The sequence below is a fragment of the Lonchura striata genome, chromosome 6 (genome assembly GCF_046129695.1).
Source record: "Lonchura striata isolate bLonStr1 chromosome 6, bLonStr1.mat, whole genome shotgun sequence".
NCBI classification, from domain to species: domain Eukaryota; kingdom Metazoa; phylum Chordata; class Aves; order Passeriformes; family Estrildidae; genus Lonchura; species Lonchura striata.
The window spans coordinates 59,932,074-59,944,716 of NC_134608.1; the positions used below are offsets into that span (position 1 = coordinate 59,932,074).

Sequence of the window (12,643 nt, forward strand, 5' to 3'; positions counted from 1 at the left end):
ATTTCCTAACCTTCTTCTAAAAGCATAACATACTGCACAAAAAGTTTACATAATGCTGGAACTAATAAATACGTAATGTTAAAATTGGGAAAGGAATTTTGGAATTACACTGACTCCAAGTCTCAGCATAAGGGAAAAAACCAGAACTAAACTACTTGAGTCTACTTGTTTAAAAAACAGTTCAGTTATTTGGCTCTTCTTCCTTTTCCAAGCCCAATTGCTACACCAGAGATTAACTCCCTTTTGTAAGAAAGTTACCCACTATTAAAAAAGGAGTGTTAAAATGCTCTATGGAAAAAAAAGTGACATACCATGGAAAAAATACTACAAAACTTTACAAAGATTATCCCCAAACTGCACCTAAAACCAAGACTCAAAACAACTCCTGCCATCTTTTTCAACATTCACATTCAACATTATATTGAAATTAAACAACTGAAGAACTGGGGGGAAGAACCTAGCCTGAAGGAAATACTACACTATCAAATAAAGTCACCAACTAAAATCCATTTTCACAATTACATGCTGTTCCCCTGCTCACCTGTCACTCAAAGCTCAGTGACTCTGAAGAAAAGCAAAGTTACAATTTCTCTAAAGTTCTGTGAAAGAGGTAGAGGCTCTTAACTAAAACAGTCTCTAAAGGGGGGCGGGGGAAGCCAAGACCAGGTAACAGGATTTTCCAGGCTTTATCCTTCATTATAGGTTATTTCAGGTTAAGCAGAGCGTGCTCACTGCCTACAGAAGTCAGAAAAGGTAACCCATTACTAACACATATCACAGCATTAGTTATTTTAGGCTGCTTTAAATAGAGTTACGTGGTCACTTCAGGTGCACTGCACACACAGCAGTGTCTGGAACATGCTCAGTGCTCATCCTCGCTCCTCTCCCCATGTTTGGGGTTGTGCTCAGCTCAGCCACAGTTCTGAAATACAGCTTCAGACACCTGAAGTCCTATCCTATACCTACCCAAAATAACGAGCTTTTCTTTCAAGATCTGCTAAAGGTAATTCATTATTTTCTACTCCACCTCTGATTGTCAGTGAAGGGATCTCAAGAAATAGAATATTTCAGTGACTTAGGAACTTGGGAAACACAAAATGGTACAAACAAGCTTTTCTGAAGTCTGAAAGGTGGATACTATTCCACAAAATTCAACAGCAAACTCCTGTGACAGAGGAATGTTGGTAGCACCACTGTGACAATTTCACATTTCTTCTTCCCTCAAATCAAGGATCACCAGGTGTTTATCAGGCCTGCTCTACCCAACTTGTACTTCTGTCAGTCACAGCAGTTTAATTCACCTGTAATGCTTCTACATATCACATGAAATAATTTTATATATTCAGAAAAGTCGAGGCTGATCTAACAAAACAATGTAAGAAGGCCTCTCTGTCCTCTGCTTTACTCCCCAAAATTCTGGGCAGAAAGAAACACTGCCTGCAGAAACTGTTCTGTAGGTGCACTGCACTCATGTGCCACGACACCCCACGCTGCAACAGCAAAATTTAGCTGCACTAAAAGCAGTTTCTCCTTCTGCATTTAACATTCCTCCAAAATACATATTCAACCTCAAATGACAGTGCTGCTCCTGTTACCAACGCTGCTTTTCTCCCCCCTCACATACAAGAAAGCCAACTACAAAATTCCCGTTTCAAAACGTGCCGCTTTGTCAAAAGGGCCTTTGTTGCCACGATCAGCACACTGGCAAAAGGGAAAATACAGGAAAGAGATCCTATAGAGGTAAAAAGAAAACTACTCCAAAAACAGGAAGTGTACAATGCTTTCAAAGAGGGGTCTCTACACCTCAACACGTGAGCTTGGAAAAACACAGCCTGACATTCCTACACCTTTGGATTGGGGCTTTCACAAGAATTTAGTGGAGTTAATTCTGTTCCACCCAGGGGCTGGTGAGCTAACCAACCCTCTGCCCCTGAAAGTGCTGCTCAGCCTCCCCATCCTCTTTAACAGATGCCATCAATCCCGCAGATGCTTTTGGAAAAATCACCTCCAAAACAGCGTTTGTTTTGAAGCAACTGCTGCAAACTGGAGGGCACAAGGAGAAAAGCAGCACATGCAAATTCCAGCATTTCTATCAGTTAGTTCTGAAAGATGAGTTGCAAGCTCAGTCTTCCTCCCCACACCCTGTCTTTGTCTCTGCTATCTCGTTATGCAGGAGCCGGTCTCATTTCCCTGTTTCCATAGGTAGTTGTTTGAAAGAGAGGAGGGAGGAAACGCGCAAACAAAAAAAAACCTGAAACAAAGAAAAATCACAAGTGCCGCAGAGACCCCAGGGCACGGGCAGCTCCCCGAGCAATTTTTCAATGAAACTTTATTCCAGCTCATGGCATCCGTCCAATTCCAAACCGCCCCCAAGCCCGGAGAGCCACGCACCACCAGCGCACCGGGAATTGGAACACACAGCCAAATTTATCCATGAAAAAAATTAATGCACAAGCACGAGCGGTGCCACACCCTGAGAGAGCAACTCCAAGAGAAGCCCCCAGGAATAAGTGGAGGGAGCGAGAAGTCCAAGGGCTCTCCACATGCGCTACCATAAAAGGTCCGCGGCAGCGCAGATAAAGCCGTCCCCGCCGCTCCGCCGGATCAGTTTTCCCCGCTAAGTCCGCGTTAACACTTTGCTCTATTTATTTGCCATCTCACCACGCCGCTTCGTAATACAGTATTGACCTATTTTTCAGGTGCTTAATTAATCTCTCTGCTGGCTGCCACGCTTGTTAGAGAGCTGCTGGGCGTATTTTAAACTTAGTTTATAGAAAGCTCTAGCAAATTAGGTCTGTTACGGAATTACTATGTCAGAAAGTAGGACCTCGCAGTCCATCCCAGCTTTCCTACTTAATACATCAATCAGAACTTTTTGCAAACGATGGCATAGGAGGTAATGCTGGGCAGAAAATAAATAACCACAGAAACATGCATTGATATCAACAACTACAGCTCTACTAAATGTAATCATCTCTCATAGTAACATACTTTCCCACAATTTAAAGACATTAAAATAACTGAAACAAACGAGAAGATACACAAGTAAGAAGACGAGAAATACACAAGCAGGAAGATGCAAAAACATCAGGGCGCCACTTAATTTCTGGGAACTATAGCCCTGGAGTCCCAAAAACTATGTTAACAAAAAAGGAAACAATCGCAGTTTCTGACATTTTAAGTCAGATGCAACAGTTAGTAACAAAAGAATAGCCTCAAAAGAAAGCTCTTCATTATATACGTGTAAGCACATAGCACTGACGATTGAGGGCTTGATCTAAATAAAAATAATTTTTACAAACTCATCACTATTTCCTACAGCGTTAAACACACGTAAAGGCACCTGCCAGCTTTACAATTGATACCACGACTAATCCAGAACAAACCCCGCACAATCCCTGCCGCAACCATTACGGCAAAGCCTCCGGCAAACCAACCCCTCTGTTTTCACAGAGCTCGCTCTTGGGAACTGACCAAATTTTAAAGCGTCCACTTCCTTCCCAGTTGCTGTTAGTGATACCGGCCCTGGGCACCATTTGCCGCCCGGGCTTCCCCCCAGCGCGGCTCTCGGCTCGGGGGTCAGGGGCGAGGGTCGCGTCCCGCCGGGACTGCAGAGCGCCCGCGGCGGCGGCCGAGCAGGACGCGGAGCGGGAGGAGCCGCGGCCGCGCCCGGGCGCCGCCCCGGGACCCCCGGCGCGCCCTACAAGGCGCAGGAGGAGGCGGCGCGCCCGGAGGGGAGCGGGGCAGCGCCAGCGCTGCCGCCGGCCGCGGGCGAGGGGCGGGCACACCTCCCCGCCGAGCGGCGGCGGCCTCGCCCGGCAGCCGGGCGGCTCGGGGCGGGCGCCCCGCCGGGGAACGGGAAACTTCGGGGACGCGGCGGGGCAGGGGGAAGGGGGAGCGGCGCTGCCCGCTCCCCGCCGCCGCGCTCGGCCAGGCCGGCGGCGCTGCCCGGGCAGGGGGCTCGGCTGTGCCGCGGAGCCCGGCGCGGGCGGGGCGGAACGCCGCCGGCGGAGGCACAGGCGGCGCCGCGCTCCGCCCGCCGGGGCCGGCCCCGCTCGCCGCCCGCCGCCCGCCGCTCACCTTCACGGGTCGGGCCGCGCTGGCGTCCGCGCTGGAGCTGCCGCCGCCGCCCTGGGCATGTCCGGGAGCGCTCCGGGAAGCGCCGCTCCGGCCGGGCTCAGCCGCTCAGCCCCGCCGCTGCTGCCGCCGCCGCCTCGGCCGCTGCCATCTTGTCCTGGCGGCTGCGAGGGAAGAGCCCCAGCTCAGCCCGCTCGACAGACCGGGCCTCCGCCTCATCTTCCCGGGGAGGGACCCAACCCGCCCCCGGCCGCCGCCTCCTCCGCCTCCGCCTCCTCCCGCCTCCGCCCTGCCCGCGGCGGCCTAGCGGCGTCCGCCACCGCCCATCGCCCCGAGCGGCGGGCCGCGGCCCCGCCGAGCGCTGCGGAGGGGGCGCCGGCCGAGCCCCGCTCCGGCGCGCCCCGGCCCCCGCCCAGCCCGCGGGGCGCAGCCTGCGGGGCGCTCCCGCCGCCCGCCCGCTCCGCCCGGCCCGGCGGCAGCGCCCCCGCCCGGCCCCGCCGCGCAGCGCAGCCGCCGCCGCCCCGCGCCCGCCCGCGGCGCTCGGAGCGCGCTCCGCGCCCGCCCCGCTCCGCGCTCCCTTCTCCTCTGCTCCTTTCCCCCTGCCTCCCATCCCCTGCGCTCCTTTCCCCTGCTCAACGCCAGCTGACCGTCCCCCCGGGAAGTCCTGGAGATGCTCCTACCGCGAACTCTGCCCGCCCCGGTCTGTCACTACCTAGGGAAAGCAAACTCGTGCTTTGTCGGGGATCTCCGAGGAGCACCTGTAAAACCCCCAAAAATCAATCCTCCGGTGCTGGCCGTCCCAGTCAGCACAGCCCAAGCGATGAGCTCTCCCTCCCACCTCTTAGCTGCCAGCTCCCGTAACACTCATTCCTAGACACAGAAACACTCATTCCCAGACACAGAGCGTGCATAACCATGAGCAAACCGGTGCCAGGACAAAGGCCTGACTCTCTCAGGACCTGGAGCTTAGAAGATGACAAGGTGAGAATGAACATGTGATCTCCCAATTCATTTAAATGAGTGTTGTGGCCTTGTAAGACAAAGAGACTTCTCCAGCCAGCCCTGAAAACAACTGTGAAGCACCAACCTTCCAGATCTGGTCTGGCATCCTTCCCTGGCGAGCAGTCCTTGCCACGCTAGCCCGAGCCCATCAGACACACCAGCAGCTATAAGAGGTAACAGGACAGAGCAAATGTATTGACCAATTTTCATCCTGCATTACAGTCCAGCATTTTGCCTTGCTCAACTCTTCACAAAACAACAGGATACACCCCCAGTAACAACATGTCCCTAATATTGCACATCACTTAAATATTAGTGGTTTGTAGGACTGGTCAGCTTCTGCAAACAGCATTCTTGACCCGAAATAGTGTTCAGCTGATGTGGGGTGAAAAAGGAATTGCTGTTGGCCTATAAAGTATTTAGCCCCAAGATAAATCCTTGGCTACAGCTACAACTGGACATCACATGCTTCTCCACCTCTTGCCAAAAATAACAAAGAATTTCTTTATTTACTTGCACAACTACACATACTCTGCTATTTTTTTCTCACTACTTGTTCCAGTATTTTCAACACGTGTCTGCTTGATTTTAACCTTTATTTAGGACTAATCCTTGTAATAAAGATTGTTAGGATGTGAAGTCAGAATTTGAATTAATTAATTGGAGAAGCCAAACATTGTAGGGAAGTGCTGAAACCTAACATTGGATTTACTACCACAACACCACCAATTTTCTTGTAAGTAATGAGCCATATAATTTAGGGCTGGGGAAGAAATAGGTGGGTGTCAATGGTAGTAAATTATAGCACTCAAGAGCTGCTCATAGCATCTATTGCTTACTAATTTTAGAAATATTAATCAAGCTCCTAAAAAATAACATCCTACAGAGTTATTTCTACACTTTTTATTACCATATAAATAGACAGTAAATGTTGATAAACATTCTTGTTGATTACTTAACCATACAAAGTCTAAAATGGCTTTTTAAAAAGCACATTAAATATAAAATATTTAATTAATTAATAAATATCAGCCCGGTCTGCTGATTCAATCCATACTTCATCTGCAAACTTAAATTGGTGTATATCACCCCAAATTGTGATCCACTGATGAGTCTCAACATAATTTTTCCAGTTGCTTTTTAGAATCTGTTTCTAGCAAATTTCTCATGTTTCACCCTGCACCTTCTTACAGTTTGATAACCAAAACAATCCAAATACCGTTGTAAATTTGAATTATACTAATACTCTGCTAACAGACAAAATGATGAGTCCAGTGCTCCACAGATACATATGCACAATATTCACCAACTTTCAGAAATAGATTTTAATTTGGATTTAGAAAAGAAGGGGTGACTTTGGGCTCATTAACCTCTCTTATCATACTGTTCTCTCACTGGAGTTTTGGGCTGGTCACGCTTGCTAAATGACAGCACTTCCTGAAACATCCTGGCACTGTCAGTTCTGTCCTCATGTTCCAGTTTTTGCTAATTAGATCAAGCTACACTTCCACTCACCTTGCAACAGGAGTATCACCAGCGTGTAATCAAACTCTCAAATCTCTTTGAAACTCCTTCGGTTGCTTTTGTGGAGCACAGCACCCCTCTGCAGGTCCATTGTTTGTCCTTGTTTCCTTACAAGCTCCCTCAAGCAGCTCCCTTCTTTGGGAGCTGTTTCAATTAAAGGTTTCCTCATCCACTGCACGTTTCCTCATCCTTGGGATTGGGGGCTGGCCAGAGCCACTGTGAGCTGGAGTGATGAACCTCCTCTGTCAGTGACTCCTAGGGATTACTTTGGCCACAAAATAGTCTTGAAGTGCCCACAAAGCGCAGTAACACAACATTAGATGTATCAGCAAGCTTCAAACACTCAAATGAGCCTTTTTTATCACAGGTTAAATGTGACTGTGTCTGAGAAGCCCTCACATAACTTTTTTTTGTCACCTTGGAAACAGCAAACACTTCCCTGTCCTAATTTTCTCTTGGTGGGTACGTTTGTGCTGGTAAGCATGTGGAAACTCCTGTTACACCTGTAAGTGCTGTGGGCTCCCGATACCTTTTGGAGGGGAGGGTTTTATTTCAAAGTTCTTAAGTAACTCAGATGGAAGGAGGCCCCGTGTCATTTAAATTCATTTATGAAGTTCAGCACTGAAACACACCCACCCCGTGGGCTCCTGTTCCTCCTCGTCTCCAAGCCTTTGCAGAGGATAAGCACTAGTTAGGTGTGAATGCTCTGAGTGGAAAGTAAAACCCAGAAGTTAGAAGATAGTTCCAACAGATGTGATCTATTATACAGCAGAAAGAAATAATCTGAGGACAAACACAGGCTAGAAGCTTTTGGCAGAACACCTACTAATGACACTTTGTGCTGTTTTTGTTACCAAAATCCCAAGTGTAGATGCAGACTGAAAATGCTTTGGCTAGAACAATTTGTTTCACTCCTCAAACTGCTATAACCTATATCATCAGAACACTTTTTACAGCCAGTGTGAGTTGTTCATATCAATTTAGTAGTTGCCCGTATCAGCTAGACTCTTAATTTTGGAACAAGCTTGAGACCTGAATGAGGCTCTGCCATCAGAGGTAAGGACAGGAGAAGGCAAGACCACAGGGCTGTAATTCCATCCAGAAGGCTCAGAATTACACCAATAACATAGATGCAATTGCATGGAACAGCGAGGCACAGTCCCAGTGCAAAGGGACAGAACTGGCCTCTCACAATTCTCCTGAGCAGTGAAATTTTCCCAGTGATGCCTCTCCACTGCTGGCACTGAGCATCCCGTTCAGCAGATTCAGCTCACCCGGCAGAAAAGGCTCTCTTTGGCTCAGGAAAACACTCAGGGACTGTCAGAGCTGACACAAAGAGGAAGGCAGAGTTTTTCCTTGGCACCTGGATGGGAGAGCTGAGTTTCCTCGGCAGAAATTATGAAATCCAAACAACCCACAAGCTGCTTGGCAATGTGTTGTTGTGACCCCTGCAGGTGTCCGGCCCTTCACGGGTGGAACAAGCAAAGATTCCACTTAAATTTTCCTTTTTCTAAAACTTGCAGGCCACCGTCTTTAGTCTTTCCTATAGTATTTAGTAATTCGTTAAGCAGGGAATTAATTCAGGGATTCAAATTATAGGATTTGAAATGACAGTATTTACTGGTTTTCACATTGGCTGAAATATTTTATGCTTACGTATTTATCCTTCCCAATCAGATATGACTGGACAAAATTAAGTATTGTTTTTTCCTCACAATTTCTTGTCTAAAGCAGTTTTTAACTGGTGCTACTGTCAAGTAAGTATGACTTGCATTATGAGAAACAAGCATTCAATATTCTGCATTTGGATCAAAATGTTTCAAGATCCAAATTCCTGTGGAAACTTGTAAAGGGGTCAGAGTTAAACTGATAAAATGTGCTCTTTTAAAATATAAAAATTTAAATGTACACTTCCCACTGATTACTATCATATTCAGATAATCATAGTTCAAAGTTCCCCATTTCCCCTCCCCATAGACATGTTTGCTAGATACATCCAAAATCCAACTTTGCTGGGTGTAAATGGAAAATTACTTCCAAATTTAAAGCAAACATGCACTTTGTTCCTTTTGCAACAACTAGAAGGTCAGTTGAGAAGCACTGTGTTTTCTCAACTAAAAACACACGGATTTCTCTATGCATTTTCCACTGAGACATTTGCAAAAATAAGCACAAATTTCACCTTCCACTTCATTTTTTTGCAGATTTAATGCAGGACTAGGAAGAAAAAAAAAAATAGATGGGGTGGAGGTTGGTGAAAGTCTTTGTTTATTGTTTGTTGTTTAACTTACAAATTCAACGGCCTGGCTCCTCTGGAAAGATTTAAAAGCTGCTAGGGACAGAAAATGCTTTCCGTGGGCTCATGGTGGTTTCTGGGGCTTCGTGCCTGCTTGTGCCAATGTTCATTTCAGAAATTCACATTGCACAGGTCCCTGTGCATCCCCCAAGGGATGCATGAGGAGCCATCCATCCACTGGGGCTCTTCCAAAGAAGAAAATCAGATTAAAGCATTCTTCAGATTGCCTGTCTTTCTACTTGTTCCTTCCTCAGCCTTTAAAACTCAGTTCCAAGAAACCTCCTGCACCATCCTGACATTGCTATTTCAAATTCTGCCAGGTAATGGTAGAATTTGCTCTTAGGAAATAAATTTGCCTGGTATCTAAAGGTGACTAAAATGGTAATTCTTAGAAAATGTAGAAGGCAGGGTGGCTAAAATGGTAATTTTTAGAAAATGCGAGAAGGAATCTAAAATCTTTTTGGTTATCATGTGGATAAAAGGCGGCTAACTTGAGATGAAATGCACTCCTCATCCAAACTAAAACACTAATCCCCTAATTTTTCACATCACAAAAAGTCAGAATAACTGCACTGTAGAATCATTAAGATTGGAAAAGACTTCCAAGATTATCAAGCCAAACTTTAATAGAAGAGTGATATTTATGTACAAGGCAAAAGGAAAAAAATGTAAGTAGAAAAATACAATTAATTTCTCTTAAAATTACATAAATACCTACTAGTTCAATTTAGGTTTTACAGAACTTTTCTCTCTCTCTCTCTTTTTTTTTTTTCCTTGTTTCTTTTCAATCTTCTTGTCCTTTTCAGTGCCATAGTTGTTGAAAGAGATAACTGGGACGACTATAATTTAAAAATACGGCACCCTGCTAATTGTCACAGATGATTTTGTTCAGGGACACTGTGAGATATTTATTTCTCTGCTTTTGTTCCTATTACATCAGTAGGTGTAGATTTGACAGATGCTTCATTGCTGTGTTTTAAACTGTGCAAAGATCTTGCTCATATTAACATATTTTCTTTAACAAAGAGTTAAAGAAATGCAATATTTTGTGGGGTGGTTGAAATGTCTTTACTGGATCATGTAAATGCTAAGGTATCATGCTAAGGTATCATAATATTTTTCAGACTGTATTTTCATTTTCAGTCCGATTTTCCTTTCTGCTAGAGCCATGGAAGTAGATCATTCCTCATTCATGTTCCTTAGGAGATCCACAAGGAAAGGGTCTGTCTTCAGGAAATGTGTCACAATAACGTACATTTCTAGTCTGACACTGTCAATGTTCTTGCATTTTCTTTACTATTTTCATGTAGCCATTCACCTTTGTGGTGTCTGGGTGTCTTTCACATAAGTGTATTTAATAATTACACTTTTATGCTCACTCTCTCTAGCAGGAAAAGAATTGAAAGTGATTGTTAGGGTTAACGAATGTTAAATGTGTACAAAAATACAGTATGTTTCTATTTTTGAGTTGTTTGGCAAGGACAAATATATTTTGCAATATCTGACTATTACAACATAAAATAGAGAGAATCTGATATAAACCAAGAATGATAATATTCAGGGCAATCAGCAAAAAATGATATAATCCAATCCAAATTTAATGATAGCCAAACATTGGAAAAATGTTTACATAAAAGTTGAAAAAACACTGAAACCCTTTTTCTATGGAGGAGAAAAATTACCTTTTAAAATAAAAAGCATATTTAAAATTTAAATTCCAATGACATTGGGCTAATTTTAAAAATCTTTGGTAGCAAATATTGCCATTTTATTTTGAAATAAGCATCAATAAGCACCTGACATTTAAGAATATCCATAGGGTACCATCCAGTAATGCTACAATAATTTCATTTTTACAGGTAAATAATGACTTCTGACTGATCCATTGCAAGATCAAGGGCTGCAGACAGATGAAGAGCACAACAAATGTTCCAGCTGACCTCACTTTCCAAAACACATCATTCCTTCAAATAAACGTCACTAAACACCAACAGGCAGTCGAATTACAGAATTAAAACATAATCCTGCATTACTCCAGTGAGTCGGTGCTTATTAGCAGCAATGCCTACTGACTGCAGGGAAAACACTGGCAGAAATAAAGGTTTCTGGGGCTGGGCTTTTGCAGCGTATTCCAAAGTAAATAGTCTGATCAGCTGGCTGCTGGTCCAAGCTGATGTTTTCCCGTGGCAAAGAGAAGTTTTATCTTCCTGCAGGATGTGTCAGCCTCCTGCACGAGTGGAGCCTGCTGTACCTCTGGCAGGCACTGCACCACAGCCAAGCCTGGTTCGGAATGAAATGGAAGATGACCTCGTTACCTGCGTCTCTCCAACCTCACTGTGAAAGCACTTGAGGTCTGAGCCAAGGCTTTGCTATCAGCAGCTAAAAACAAAACCCAAAGTGCACAAAAAGCCCCTTTTGTGGCGCTGGTGTAAGGCCCTGTCACTAATCTGTCAGCGGCACAAATCCCTCCTGAGAAGCAGTTTTACCCGAGCCCATGTGCACGTGGCTTGAAAATGTTCACCTGCACCCTTCCTTTAACAGTTTAATACATCAGCAACTTCTCCATGGGTTCTCCTACCTTTTAAAAGCAGATATCCTTCTTTTTCCCCTCCCCCATGAGACACCCTTAATGAAAAAACAGTTAAGAATATCTTCTAAAGGTTTAAATTACCAGATTAGAGACTCTCCTCCTAGAATCAACAGAAAAGTCACATTAATTACATGAGTTATGAAGGCAGATCAAACCATTATAAAGAAAAAAGAAAAGAACAACAGAAAAAGCACATTCATTACCTAAGTTATGAAAGCAGATCAAACCATTATAAAGAAAAAAAACCATTTTCTTCTTTAGTAAAGAACATATTTTCCTATAAATGTGTTTATTCAGAGGTGCAAACATTCTTATAGAATTCTTACAAAAGTTACAAAACTCGTGCTTATTATTTTATTTTTTCGTTCCAAACCAGTAACAGCCCAAATCCGTTCCAAAGGAAAAGATGATGCTCGGCAGTCGTTTAATGAATTGTTCTGACCCAGTGAAATACACCGTGTCCCCTCCTGGTAATGAGACACTCGGCAGAAAGTGTCACATGGCAGAAACAATGGCAGCAGGCTGTCACCAGGGCCACAAAGCCCCATCACCTCTGAGCAGTCTCTCCCCAGACAATGCAGGGGAAGATCAGGTAACACTTCTGAGCTAACTGCATGAGCACTTGGTACTGGAGGTGGTGCTTTAACTGGTAGCATTTTCAGTTTATGTGCATTTTTATAGTAAATATATATATATATATATGTACATGTGTATATGTATATAGGTATTTTATATTTTATATAGTTTTACATTTTATATATATTTCTATTTTCTATTTCTTTACTATTTAATTTTTATATTTATAAATATTTTTATTCACTTTTTAAACACCTCCTTGCTAGTTAGACATAAAGCTCATGTTGTTTTCTGACTTACAGACCGTTTTGATTAAACAAATTTAATTTTAAAATGTTTTAGTGTCAATACACAAAAAATATCACATCTACTCATGTGACATTTTAATTCGATTTTGTGGGAAGGTAGACAGGAAATCAGCTGGGTTTTATGGCTTTCTCATATTTTGATACAATTACCACTCCCTGCTACTGAAGCAGGGTATACAGCTTTACACATTTGTGATCTGATGTTGAAAAAAATGGGATAAATACTAAAATAAAATACATGATCATCAATTAAAAAATGGTCATAAACAT

General features: G+C 44.2%; 1 protein-coding gene across 3 annotated transcripts in view; it reads right to left on the minus strand.

Moving 5' to 3' along the window:
- The window catches only part of HIPK3 (homeodomain interacting protein kinase 3), a 68,657-nt gene extending 64,345 nt beyond the window's left edge, over positions 1 to 4,312 (minus strand). For 2 of the 3 annotated variants that reach the window (XM_021527593.3, XM_021527592.3), the window contains exon 1: positions 4,081 to 4,312. The gene's annotated coding sequence lies outside the window, so the exon portion shown is untranslated. Of the gene's footprint in view, positions 1 to 3,474; positions 3,621 to 4,080 lie in introns of those variants that run through there. The other variant, XM_021527594.2, reaches the window with a different exon arrangement.
- Between the last annotated feature and the right edge of the window lie 8,331 nt (positions 4,313 to 12,643).